We start from the raw sequence: 14115 nt of genomic DNA, 5'->3' as shown, positions 1-14115 counted from the left end.
ATTGTTTGTTTGGATGTCTTCTTCATACTTAATTTGTGACATACCGTTATACCACAGTCTAACCCAGTTCATACAAAGGCTCGGAGGTAAAACCGCAATACGATTCTGAATTCTATCGGTCTGCGAACTAACTCTTTGGAGTGTTAAAAAAGTACTTTCATTCTTAAACAACGTAGAGAAATAAATGCTTGAAAGTTGACATTTTCTCATGTGGAAAAAAGTTAAAGCGATGACATGAGCAAATGGCCAAAGATTACACCGATTTCCATCATTTTCTTATACCGCTAAAGATGGAAAGCTTCCAGCGGATTTCGCATGAATTTATAAAAAAGCTGTTTTATTATGTTTTGTTCAGTAACATTGCTTTGAAAGTGATTACAAAAAAAGTAATGTACGATGTATTGCCGCAAATTGTGGAAGAAGCTCGATTATTTCTTGTTTTAAAATAAGCGTCAATAACATCAATAATAAAAACTATGCCTTGTTAAACTGTATGTGGATTTTTGCTTCAACTGAATTTTCAACAAAATTTTCTAGCGATTATGAATATTGCGATGTGCGTTTTAAAAGTTAGAATTATTCAGGAATAATTTAACTCAATGATAAATATATTTAGAAAACATAATAATGTGATCCGTGAAATTTCCAAATATTTTTTGCCGGCGTTCCTTTACCAAAATGGGCGCACTTTTGTTATATTCGGACTGAAACCAAAGTTACCCCGTCTGAAGCAACAATTTCAAGCTGCTTTAAATTCTGACCGCTGACCACCGAAAATCGATTTGCCAGATCGAATCGCAAAGTGGTCAACAAGTGAGCAGCGGAGCTGGTGAAAAGCGGTGAAACATCAATCGAAACTGCATGGGTGTGATGTGTGGCCTGTATGTGTGTGGGTGAGTGTGCGTGTCTATGTTTGTTCACAGTTTTGATCGTTTTTCCCCACATCAGATCAGATCTCTTGCGGGAAGGCAGCATCCAGCCGTTCATCGTTGCTTTCACCTTAAACACGGTCGGTGGTTCGGTGTAGTAACCAAGGCGGCAAAGCAAAGGCTATGACGTGGCACGATAACAACATTCTCAAAGATAAAAAGGTCATGGTCAGTTTTATGTAACCGTACAACACACCGGAGCCGCCGGTCGGTGGTGGCATCGAGAGTGCCATCGTCATCGAAAAAAACCTGTGGAGCGAAGGAGCCACCAGGAATGTGTGCCAGAGGAATCCGTTTTGAATGACTTGAAATCTTGTTTTGTATCTTTCAATCGGCCAGCCAAAGGTTCGAGTGGTTGCGTTGGGGTCTTCTGCGGTGGAGTATGTGTGTGTGGGTACGGTGAGTGGTTTTTATTGTCTGGTCGGAAAATCCATGTCGACTGAAAGTGTTATCGGTTGGAGGAAATATCAATCCGGACAACGGTACTAATATATTTGTTTATATGCCCATCACAATTAATCTTCACATAAATTTTATTTAATTTCAAAACTCGTGTGCTTTCCTTTGTTTACTTCATGTAAGTGAACAAAACTTTTTATGAAATTCGTAAATATCAATTCGTATTAAAAAGTTGACATTTTGTGGTTTTGTTCCTTTTTACCGAAAAAAGTCATCGAAATTTTTGTCGAGCACGGATCTAATTCCGAGATCGATTGGTTAAATTTTTTACACGCACCATTTAACGACGTCATAATCATAAAGCTCAATTTGGGATCGGAATTAGCAGATCCAGGTAATAAAGCCGATTATGAAACTGCCGAAGGATTGCCTCCGTGTAATAACGCTAACCATAAATAATTTTAATTGGATTAAGATATGGCAGAATAATGGGCGCTCACGTGCGCATTTAGATTGCGTATCTCGTTATTTTCAGTAGAGATCCTTTCATGGGATATCGGAGGCAACTTCAAGAAACGATTGTTTTTTTCCTCTCCCGCTGTTGTTTCGAGACATAAATAATATATTAGTTTTTGCTGCCTTCACCTTTGCAACCCTCCCGAAACATGCGCACGGTTTACCGCCCTTACGAGCGACGAAAATATAATGGGTATACTCATTTATGAATAATGCTGTGCTTCCATTCGGTATGCGTTTTTTAATCTTTTATCGTGCTTCTTGATAACGCGCTTGAATCGCTTTTTTTTTTCATTTATCTCTAAAATCTCTTACAGCCAGTTGTAGTGTGAAGTTCGAATTGAAATTATAACATGTTTTGGTTATATACAAATTAACTGTTATTTTCCTGACGCCTTCATCAATGCAGATAGCTAAAGCGAAATTATATATGTGAAATAGATAAAACAATGTTTTTTTCGTTTTTAAATTTGTTCAGTTTCAATCATGGTTTAACCATTTTCCTGTCTATAAATATGGATGAACGTCTATTCTTTACACTCTAGTTTGTGCTAAAATCCTAACAATCTAGCCGTTTAGCACCGAAAATCCCATTCCATTTGAATCGCTTTTTTTTTTCATTTATCTCTAAAATCTCTTACAGCCAGTTGTAGTGTGAAGTTCGAATTGAAATTATAACATGTTTTGGTTATATACAAATTAACTGTTATTTTCCTGACGCCTTCATCAATGCAGATAGCTAAAGCGAAATTATATATGTGAAATAGATAAAACAATGTTTTTTTCGTTTTTAAATTTGTTCAGTTTCAATCATGGTTTAACCATCTTCCTGTCTATAAATATGGATGAACGTCTATTCTTTACACTCTAGTTTGTGCTAAAATCCTAACAATCTAGCCGTTTAGCACCGAAAAGTACAAATTAAAACGAAAATAAATTATCCCTTTTCGATTTCCGTTCCGATCGGTTGTTTTTCTTCTTTTGAAATTCTTCACCCCTTGCCTGCGTCGCGCTATCTCGATCCCATTCAAGCGAATCAATTTGCCCTAATGAAAGCGAATTAATCCGCTGTAGAGCCGATTCTTCCTCTAGTCGTTCGATCGAAAAACATTTCGGTCCGTTCTCCGAGTCGAGGGGGCAAGTGCCAGGAAGCTGCTACCTATTCCCCAACGGGGTTCAGTTTCACTTGAGGGTACGGAAGGAAATTTTATCTAGAATTACAATTGCAATACAAGGATTGTATCTTTGACTGCCACGCCGCACTTCAACCCTGCGCTCACTTCTCGTACGGTTTCGTGAGATAAAGAAAACGAAAAAGGAGTAAAAGTGGGCCTTGTGGGTATTACTTAGCTGCGAGCTCATAAATATCGTAGGAGATAATCAAATTTACCGAGAACAAAACTGTTGATTATGCGGGGTAGATGAAAGAAATTAATCGGGGTTTATTGGTTTCCTCCGATCCAATAAGGATTGACTGAACGACTATGACGTAATTTATGTTGTTTGTTTCGGTCCTATCAAACTTTTTGCTTGATTGTTGTTTCTATTTAACATTCAATTCATATTTTTTCATCTACTTAAACTCTCGAAAATAACGCTCCTGTTTTTATTCTTCAATTTTCAGGTACGTCCCGAATTTCACTAAGTCGAAAAAAACAAGAGTAAGTTAATTTAATTTGGCTTCGTATATTAAAAATTCTTTTGTATTGAATAACCCAGAACCCCAACGCATAAGAAAAAATTATGATTGACATCACCACCGACCAAATCCCGTGTGGCACAATGTGAGGGACTTCATAAACCCACATCTTGGCTTACGAGATGTGATGCCCACAGAAAGGTACCAGTGGCTAACGGAAAATGCTATAATTTTCCTACTTTGCTTTCCTACGATTCGCTTTTTGGCTCACATGTCCCTACGTGGGTGGTTACGGTTGTGTGCGTGTGTGTATGTTTGTGTGATTTTATGCGGTACGTTAGTTTTGCGCTCTCTTTGTTTAGTCGCTGGACTGAATGGCTCCAGGTTCGCATTATTATTATTATTATTATTATTAATTTTTATTTCCCGCTTTACCCATCGCTGGATGGCAGAACCGGGAAATATATCTTCGGAATCCTTGCTGAAAGCGGGAAAAAAACTGCCACCCCTAACGATAATGTTTTGGAAATGGTTTACCGTATATGAAAAATCAACCCACATCCTCTTCTTCTGCCATATAGAGCAAATCGGAACACATAAACGCACACAGGCACCGCATGAAAAGTAAAGAAAAATTTTCTAAAAAGACTCGAATGTGGAAATATTTGCTCACCAAAGAAGATTATCATCCTCAGCCAGCGCTCGTTGACGACACGAGGTGAAAATTGAAATCAACCATGTTGATTGAGCCTTTTTAGTAGCATTTGGCTGCTTCGTGGCTTCGCAGCGTCCTATAGGCGTTGAGTGGTTAGCTTATTCGTGATAGTTTTATCAATCCTTTTTATTTGTACTTCTTGAACCATCGCCGTGATTTAACAATTTGCACAAAAATAGTCACGTTCTAAATTCCTTGAAACTGAATTACAATCAAATTATTTTTGTTAACTATATTATAAACTGATTTAGCAAACTTTAACAACGATCATTTGAAGTTCCCAATTGACAATTTCAATTCCTCCGAACGCTTATTAAGCAGTTCGCAACTATTTTGCCGCCGGTTTTCTTCAGCACCCAAACATGGCTACAATTTTGGTTGATATTTTCGTTTGATGTTTAGACTGATACACTCCGTTTCTCACCAGGTTTCTTCTTGGGAACAACCGTGCCTGTATCCTTGAAACGCTCGATGGTCCTGTAGACGAATAATCTGCTTAAATTCAGATGTGAAAGCTTCCTCCTGATCTCGATATTAGTTAATCCTTGCATGTGCAAGACCCTTACTTAAAATTAAACAACATAAAATGAAAATAAAATTTGTAACGGCCTTATTCAATAATTTTTTTGTGATGAACGGTATTTCATATAATCATGAAACAGCTGAGCGATTTCATAAAGAATGACACAGTTTCAAATCAATTTTAAAATTGTAATTTTTGATTTCAGCCTGTTTGTCTTCTTGAAAAAATAATAATATTTTAATAGTTATCTAGGGCCGGATTTAAGTGCTGGGGTCCGGGGCAGATAGTTTTTCCACTTCGCTGGAGGTAACGAGAAAAAAACAAAGGTCACCACTTTGACTTCACATCGAGCCTATGGGGGCTCCTCGTGTCGAAAATCCCGGGGCATTTGTCCCCTTTGCCCCCCCTTAAATGCGGGCCTATAATTATCATTGCAATTTTTCAACCAGATCAAAAATGGTCGAATAAAATGGTTATGGTATTGCAGAGCTAGTTAATCAAAATTTTTATTTCCGTCGTTGAATATTTAGAATTTTTTGTATACCTGAAGGGCATTGGGCGGAAGTACCACTGTGATAGGAATGTTTGCCTTTTGTGGCTGGTTCCGATTGCTTTTCACAGATTACATTGATGGATTGATTCATTGATTCATTGATGGAATTGAGTAAGTTGTAAGTTGTCCCAATTCGGTGACTGTTTTGGGATGGTACTCCATACCTTGTATGAAGTTGAGAGGTAGCTTCCCGGATGTTAAATCTCAATCAAGCACGAACCCCGCAAAAGCAAAGCAAATGCGCTGAGATTTCAGGTTCAGGGTTACAAAAGCGGCAATCGGCCTTGGGTTCACCAATTTCTTTAAATTATAAAGACCAGAACAGCCCTGTGATAATGCGTAGTTCACTACTAAGGCAAATAGGTAAAAATAGTAGGAGGGTGGTATCGAAGACACAACCGCATGACGTAGGACTACGGTATTTTTCTAAATTTTTATTGAACAGTGCATTTTAAATTGCTGAGACATTAGAGCACTTTGAACAATAATTAATATAAATAAAACATATGAATGAAGCCTTATTTATATTGACATCTCCATTTCGCAGATATTCGAATTATAAAAGCATTTGTTCGGAGCTTGTAATGACAAGACAAACATTAGCGAATTCGGTGTATTCTTCCTTTCTCCGTAGGCAGCAAATACGAATTCTACTAGACACTTCAATTAAAACACTTTGAAGCACCAAAAGATGCCAGTTGCCGATGATTCTTGTTCTCTGATTATTACGGCCAGAATTCCAGCCATTTTAATACTTTTGCAGTAGCCATGTTCTCCCAGATGGTCTCGAGGTACGATGCTGGTGTAACAAGCCAGTCGTCGTGGGTTCGAGTCTCGGCTCGGGAGGTACTGTGCGTGTCAGTAGGATCGTAGCGCTAGCCCCGCAATTGGCCTGTCACTAAACAGATGGCTGCGAAGTCTGTGAATAAGAAACAGAAGGTCGAGTTCCGAATCGGAATGTAGCACCAAGGCTTTGCTTTGCTAGTAGCCATGTTCTACTAACAGCCACCAGCATTACGGGTGAAACCTGGCACGAGATGCCCGGTACTATTTTGTCTTTCCTCCTATCAACGGCGCGCACCTAGCGTCCGTATGTCACTGGTACGGTTTTGGAATGAAAATGATGTGGCAAAATGTTCTAATGGTACCTTTTATATCAAGGTTTCGTCAGTTAGTTGGAAAGAGAGAGGAGTTAAGTAGAATAGGGAATGGTAATGGAAAATAAAAAAGCATCGAATCAGAAAGTGACCTCGAGTAAAACAACAACAAAGTCAGATCGGTTGTATCCGTTAGTATCGACTGTGTTTGAGAAGAGAGGTAGTGATTGGCTGCTCGGTATGATTTAGACAATCGATGTTATTTACCAATTTGTCAAAAGTGTATCCCAAACAATAGTTTGCGTTTGTTGCATAAATTTAACCGTGAAAGAATTTCTGATCAATTGATGCCAAAACCTCGATAACCTGATTATAAATGACTGAAATATAAGCGCTCGAAACCTGACCGCTTTTCCGTGGTTTTCCCTGGTTGAATTACTAGATTTTCAAATTCAGGTATCTAACTTCCAGATAAACGTAGTCCTACGCATGCTTGTCTTTTCTCCTCAGGAAACCTCTAGAGTGCAGGAGAACATCTTGCACTGCGAAAACAACTGCTCTCACACTAAAGAGCAAATCAATACACATGCTAGAAGAGAGTGACAGACGATTTTCATCTGCTGAGTTTCCTGAGAGCACCGTTGTGAAATCTGAAATCTCTCTCTTGCGAGACAATGAACTATGGTGTCCTTTCTCACACGTATGGACATCACGCACAATATTTACACAGCAGAGCTATCTGCGGTGCGTTTCACAGGTCGTTTCTTGTGCATGGCAGAAGAGGAAAAGAGATTGGGAGAAAAAAATAGACTGCGTTGCTCGTGTCGGTCATGTTCACTCTGGTCGAATTCGTTTTCGCGGTGTAGCAACACGCGAACTACATCTTTGCCCGGTAAGTTTTTTTTCACTCTCCGGACTACTCGCCAGTAGACATTGTGGTGCACTTCTGCGTTTTCTCTATAGAGTGATTCACCCCTCTTGTTTCTATCAGATGTCGGGTGAGTTGGAAGTGTGTTTGTCTCTCTGTAAGTTGGTTGAGACACTTTGGAGTGGAGGAAGAAGCAGTGTGGTGAAAGCATTTGCTACACGCTGGCACATACTGAAAGGGAAGTGCGCGGTGATTTTTTTCTCCGCTCTTCCCACATACTGAGGAGAATGACAAGACTGGTCCTACGTCAAAAATATATTTTTTGGCATGGCATTTCAGATTTTACTGAAACTTTTCACAGTTGTTCCTTTTTGATAAAGAGGTCGTTTTTTGATATCATTTCTTCATGTAGACTCGCGACTGTTGCCTATCCAAAAATGTGACTGATGAGTAAAATATTCATTTCTGTGCCGTAAGTCTAAAAATGATTAAAAATATTTCTAGTGTCTAAACGGTTTGTTAGATCGGTCTAGTGTCTTCGGAAAAGTTTTAGATAGTAATTTTATCCTTCCGAAACAAAACAAAAAACAAACATTGTAAAACAAATTCCAAAGAAAACACCGGTCAATCAGTATTAATTTTCGAAGTAGCGTCATGCTCTTATTGATAAATTTTCAACATTGTTGTGTGTAGCTAAAAAAAAAAACAGTCAAAAAAATTCAGAGTAAAAATTTCAACATACTCAAACATTCATAACTTTTTTGTTTTTCACTTTACTATCACCAAATTTTGACAAATAGGTAATAAAGGTACTTTTTGAGATATTTAATATTTTGTGACAATTTGGAAAATTTGGCACAGCAAAATATTTTGTTTACACTGTATATATTTTTTCTAGAACCGCAATTTCATTACCTACAACTTTGCTGAAAACACAATTTAAATCTAACAAATCGTTTTTCTGATATAGAAATTTCTATATATCAATCATCATTTTAAATAGGCCCTTTTTAATGAAGAACTGATATTATAAAACGATTTCTTTATTAAAAAGGAACAACTGTGGAAAGTTACAGCGAAATCGGAAATGGTCGAACAGGATCGATGTGCGAAATAACATGGAATGACTCCACTAATAATTAAGTAGCCTTTTGGTGACCGCAAGGTTGACGTAAACTGTTTAACTAGTCTGCAATCCTCAGCATATTGCCAATGCGATGCTATGACTAGCTTTTTCCATGTACTTGGTTCGCCTTCAATGGCGGATGTGGAGATATCCAGAAACGGTTCAGGTCCAATGAATTACTGAGCAGATCCTTGTCTTGGTAGACTGTCGACATGTGCATCTTGTTCGATTCCGTAGTGATCGGGTACCCAAAGTAGCTCAACTTTGATGAGACGGGAAAGTTGCTTGAGTGTTGTAATTAACTCCCAGATTACTTTGGAAACACGACTATCTCTCGTAGCCTTTAGCCGTTAGAATTTCTGTTCAACAGAATTGCAGTCTTAGAATTCGACTGTTAATTGCAACAGATCAACTTACCGTTTTTGTTGGCTAAGTCAAGGTTCCTGGTGTCGTGGACCCATGGTTCTTGGATCAGCGCAACGGATAGCTGATCTTTGGTGAACCTCCGGCAAGAAACACTGGAAGCGAACTTTGCGTGATGGAGATTCACCTGAACCCAACGTATGCTGCTCACGTTGTGGACGACGCGTTTTACATCGGATGTAGTTGAGTTCCGATTGGTAGATGGTTGCCATCAGCGGTGACGCTAGGTCGGGTTGTCTGCCTACCCTCAACAACAGGCTCCCGCTTATAGATGAAGAAAAGAAAACAGGCTCCCGCTGCAGCAGACGATAGGCGACATAAGTGTCGGAATGCGGCTTTGAAGGTCGCGACTGGTCATGTGCCTACGCTTGCTCCTCCTTCGATTTTTCGAAAGATCCTTCTTCGCGATCGCGGGAGTGCATCGTGGAGGTGGTGACGGTACACTCGCTGAGGAGCGTACCTTTCCTACCTTTGCACCAGAGCCTTTCGCGCCTGTGTTAGAGGACTTTCTGCCAACCTGCCGCATGCATGCTTAGCCGTACTCGTAGTTCAGTAGGAAGTTCTGTGTCGTTATTATGTCGTCAGAGTGTTAGTTTAGCTCCACCATCAGTTCGATAGTCTTTCCAGTATCGTTGCGATGGCATACTCGCAATTTGCGTGTGGCGAAACCGTCGTTCTGCTTTTGGAGTAGACGGAGAACTCTTTTATTTGTGGTGTCCACACTGTCCTGGATTTTAGAACCTTCCTTCATATGCAAGACACGAAGGTATGCTCTCTTTCACGGCTTGAGATAAGACACCGTAGTGTCCAGCCATCTAACTGTGTCGTAGTCGGCACAGTCAAAATGTAGGATATCGTTTTTAGAGCTCCTTAACTTGGACCTGTTGGTAGGGAATACTTGGTCCGCAATGCAGTCTAGAATGGTGTCGCAAACAGGTTTTAACTGTTCAGGGGTAAGTAGGAAAACTGGAAAGTCGATCGATGTGAAAGACAGGCTTGTGACCTCCAGCATCTCCCTATAAGCTACCCTGACGTTTGTCGCGGTGCAGGAGGCTCCACGCTTGCCAAGTCACGGGGCTTTTTACTGCTCGAGCCTTTAGTTTTCGTGTTTGGCGACGCAGGCTCAGTCGACTGTTGTCGCTTGGATGCGGTCAACCCGGTCGACTGCGCCGCCGTTGCGATCGGAATAGCCGTTTGACAGTAGCACGAGATGATGTCATTCGGATCCGTCACTGGATCGGGGAAACAGTCCGTCGAGCTCACCTCTTTCCCGCTAGGCAAACCAACAATTAGTACTGAAACCTCCGTCCAGTAAATCGCTGTCGAAGTTGCGTCCTCCTTCAGTTCCATCTCTCTGGTTCTGCCTATTGTGTGCGGCCTTGTAGGGCTGCACACCATGGAGCTTGTTGCGGAAGAGTAAGGTTGTCGGGACCCGAGTTTGAAATTAATTGTTCTCGTGTGTTAGAATTAATTTTTGATCTCATGAATTTGCCCCGAAAGAAAGGTCCGCTGTGTGACACGAATAGCCTTACGTCGTGAGGCCTAAGTACCGTGGAGGGTGCCAAGCATTCCGTAGGCTATGTTAACGGCTGGGCAATTTGTTAACATCCCCCCTACATTAAACCTTAGGTTAGGGGTTTTACCATTAGATTTTACGTAACAGCCATGGCTAAGAGCAATTACAACCATCTCCCTTTCCAGAGTTGGAGACTCCAGTTTCCGTACAAACTAAACTGAGTATAACAGTCACTGGCGTCACTCTGATACTGCTATATCTATAAAAGCGAATATCTGTCTGTCTGTTTCCTATAGACTCGAAAACTGCTGAGCCGATTGCCGTAAACATTTGCACATAGGGATTTTCGAGTACGGGGAGTAACACTAAAATATTAATTTGGCTCTATCTCGAAGGCGTGGTTGGTCAATTTGTTCTTTGTTAGCTTGGAAACGTCTTCCACGGAAGCCGTGTAAAGTAGTTTACAAAAGTTTTTGAGTATGAGGTGTGCTTTTGAAACATTACTGTGTCATCTGAGATATAGCTGTATCCCATTGGCGTTGTAAAGAGCGAAGGAGGTCGAAGGTGGGGGTGAGTGATTCAATGATTTTCATCCTGGTGAACGAATCATCATTCAATTCGGTATATAAAAGCTATTGTAGTCGATGTAATTCAACGTCTTTGAATTTGAGCTATTTGATTAGCGTGGCAAGGGGCGATATTTGTAAATTCCCATACACTTAACTTGATTTCTATGACGAGGTAAGAGGGGGGGGGGGTTAGTTTGTGAAATATTACTATTCGTAAAATATTGACAAGTTCATCATGACAAATTATATACAGACGTTTTTGAGTGTCGTTTTTTTTTACATGCGTCGGCAAGAAGGTAGGGGAGTTAATTGTTTCTATTGCGAAAATCTTCAGTTCTGATTACCTTGTAGATTTATCTACGAGGTTTTTTGGTCTATGATGATATATCACATAAGCGTGGACAACATGGAAGGGTTGAATTTGTACTCTGTGAACTTGGAACGTCAAATATAAATTAACAGCAGTTTTCGAGTATAAGGAGGTTTTTTTTTTGCAATAGTACTGTGTCATCTAAGACAATGATATATCTCACGGATATCAGCTTCTATTAGTATTAAAAACCCCTAACCAATTATTATTTAAAATAGTACGTGAATGTCCTACAGTAGCGGATATTTTCTATCTCATGAGCGTTGGTAGGAAGAGGAGGGGTTTAATCAATAGTGAAATTGTTCATTTTAAACTCCTTGACACCAAATTCGATCACCGTGGAAATTTGTATACATAATCAAAATTAAAATCGTTAAAAATCTGCCCACTTGGAATGTAGATGGCCCCTAACAATTTTTATAGATACATCTTGAAGCGTTCTGTTCAGTTTAGCCGTTTCTGAGAAAAACGACTGTTTTGTTTGGTTTATAGCTATGAAACTTATTTTTTTACATAACTTTCGCACTAAACCTATAAAATAAACTTTAAATGAAATCTTCGAAAAGCATTTATAAACGTTCAAATCGTTAACCGAATTGGTAAAAATTGTCTTGTAGTTTATTGTGAGACAAAAACATCCCTCAAATACTTGATGACTTATATTCCATCGAATTTCATTCAAAGTTTTGTGAAGACGTTCAGGATGAACAACGTACAGTCCACAAGATTTCCAATTAATTTTAATTTTCGACTAAAGCCATTTATTTTTTCCAATTATTATTATCCAGTACGATTACAGCAGCGAACGTTCCCGTCTTCCCGTCACTCGTCAATGTCCTTTATTGCAACTCGTGGCTTCGCAAGTAAATCATACCATATTTTATTGATTTTTCCCTCCCGTCTGCAGACTGTACTGCTTCCGCTGGAATAAAACCCTTCAAACACACAAGTACCAACTGTCTCAACTGTCGCTTTGATTTATCAGTATTCTAGCCACACCGAAATAAGGACGGCTGTGCTCACGGATTTCACGATTCCTGATGGCTGCATCGAACGACCGGAGCTCATCGCTCCGCACGGATATCGTGAAAGAAGAACAACTAAAAAATATACAATAAATCCGGGAAACGCTCATTCTCCGCGCGCGCTCCGCACACTCTTCGGAGCACATTAGCACAAGCAATCGTGTTCGCTTCTTACGGCTCCACTGCACTTGGAACGACACATTTCAAATGGGAAATCTATAGGAGAAAGTAAAATAAAATACATGTACCCTCCTCTTAACGAACCCCTTCGAACGGTGCCTTCCGCGCCCACTTCTGTTTGCATCGAAGAAAAAAATCGCTGACAAAAAGAAACCAAACTACCATCCCAGAAAATCCCGGGTGAGGCGGACTTGTGCGCCCCATTCAACCCCATCCAGTCGAGCTTTATCGATGGATCTTTATGTATTTTCATTAAAACACAATATATGCTAACATCCTTCGTTTCATCTCCACCTCGTGGTCCCTTCAGGCGGGGATTCATACAAATCAGAAAAAAAAGAACCTGCAGCCTTTCTCGGTTACTGCGCTGGATGTAAGTAGGTACTCTGTACAGTCCCTCTTCTAAACCATAGTCGAACCGGCACATGGTCCCCGGATAAAAACAGAGAACCAACGCCGTCTTGAGCTTTCCATCTACATCCATTTAGTGCTTCTTCAACTTCTTCTTGTTCTTTGCTTGTTATTCATCATCTTCTTTTTCCACTTTTCCTGGAGGTACACGCTTTTCCTTTGCCAATAACTGCTCGGTAAGACCGGACCGGCTTCGACTATATGCATGTATGTTTGAACATCACCCACAACACATGCCACCCATGCATGCCAGCATATACGAGTGTATGCGAGAAGAGGATATTTGCATTTTAAATTCCCTTTTTTTTGCATTCTCCACAGCCGCCTCTGTCTTTGCTCTCATTCATTCGCCACCGAAAGGGATCTCCTCATCATATAATGTGCGCACGGCCACAGACACATTTACATACTTTTGTCATGTCTGTAGAACGGTTTTTTTCTGACTGACGTTGGATGTGTTTTTCGGTTTGTGTTGTTCGGTTTTGCATTCGGTTTTGCTGGTTTAATCTTCATCCCACTCTTATGAACCCAATGGACCGAATTTCAAGTGTGAGCTACTACATTCTACAAAAAACCAAACTCCTACTTAATTGAACTTCTGGCAAACAATTGTTCAAATCAATTAAATCGCATGTCATGTTTCTCAACTGACGCTTGCAGGATCTACAATAAGATTTTCAAACTCTACTCTGTAAAATGTTTGCCATTTTCAATAAAACAAAGATTACTAACAAGGATGGAAAAACTCGTATCGCATAACTATCATTCGGGTATCATTTCTGAACGTGCTATTTATAAGCTTTCAATCCTAGCAAACCATCGCTATTAAAAGTTACACATTCTCAAGCTTGCAAAAGACAACTTAGAGCAAATAAATATATGGTAACTTTCTTTGATGATTTTGTTTCAGTATTGCCTGCTTTAGGCGGAGCGAGCAGCATATAGCGAGTGTTTCACGAAAGAATCGTAAACGATTGCATTCAAGCGATCGCAATGATTCTTTCAAATGTTGGTTGCTTGTAGGCGTAATTCGGCTACTCTACGTCGTGCTTTTACCGTGATATACCACGATGATTCTTGGTGAATTCAAGTATCAGATGCTAATGCACCATGCTACATTTTCCGTAAGCATTGATCATACCTATTTGCTCCGGCAAGCAAACATTTGAACGCAATCTAACGTTCATTTGGATTCATAATTTTGTATCACTGGCGATAATATCTCAAAGCTTCTCGCGATAATGTTGAATGCAAGT

General features: G+C 39.9%; 1 long non-coding RNA gene across 1 annotated transcript in view; it reads left to right on the top strand.

Moving 5' to 3' along the window:
• Positions 1-14115, top strand: part of LOC129726549 (uncharacterized) — a 174147-nt gene that overhangs the window by 70818 nt on the left and 89214 nt on the right. The gene's annotated exons all lie outside the window — the stretch shown is intronic.

Source organism: Wyeomyia smithii, chromosome 3 (genome assembly GCF_029784165.1).
Source record: "Wyeomyia smithii strain HCP4-BCI-WySm-NY-G18 chromosome 3, ASM2978416v1, whole genome shotgun sequence".
Classification (NCBI taxonomy): domain Eukaryota; kingdom Metazoa; phylum Arthropoda; class Insecta; order Diptera; family Culicidae; genus Wyeomyia; species Wyeomyia smithii.
The sequence above is the reverse complement of the archived record's forward strand: the minus strand, read 5'-3'. Positions and strand labels throughout refer to the sequence as shown.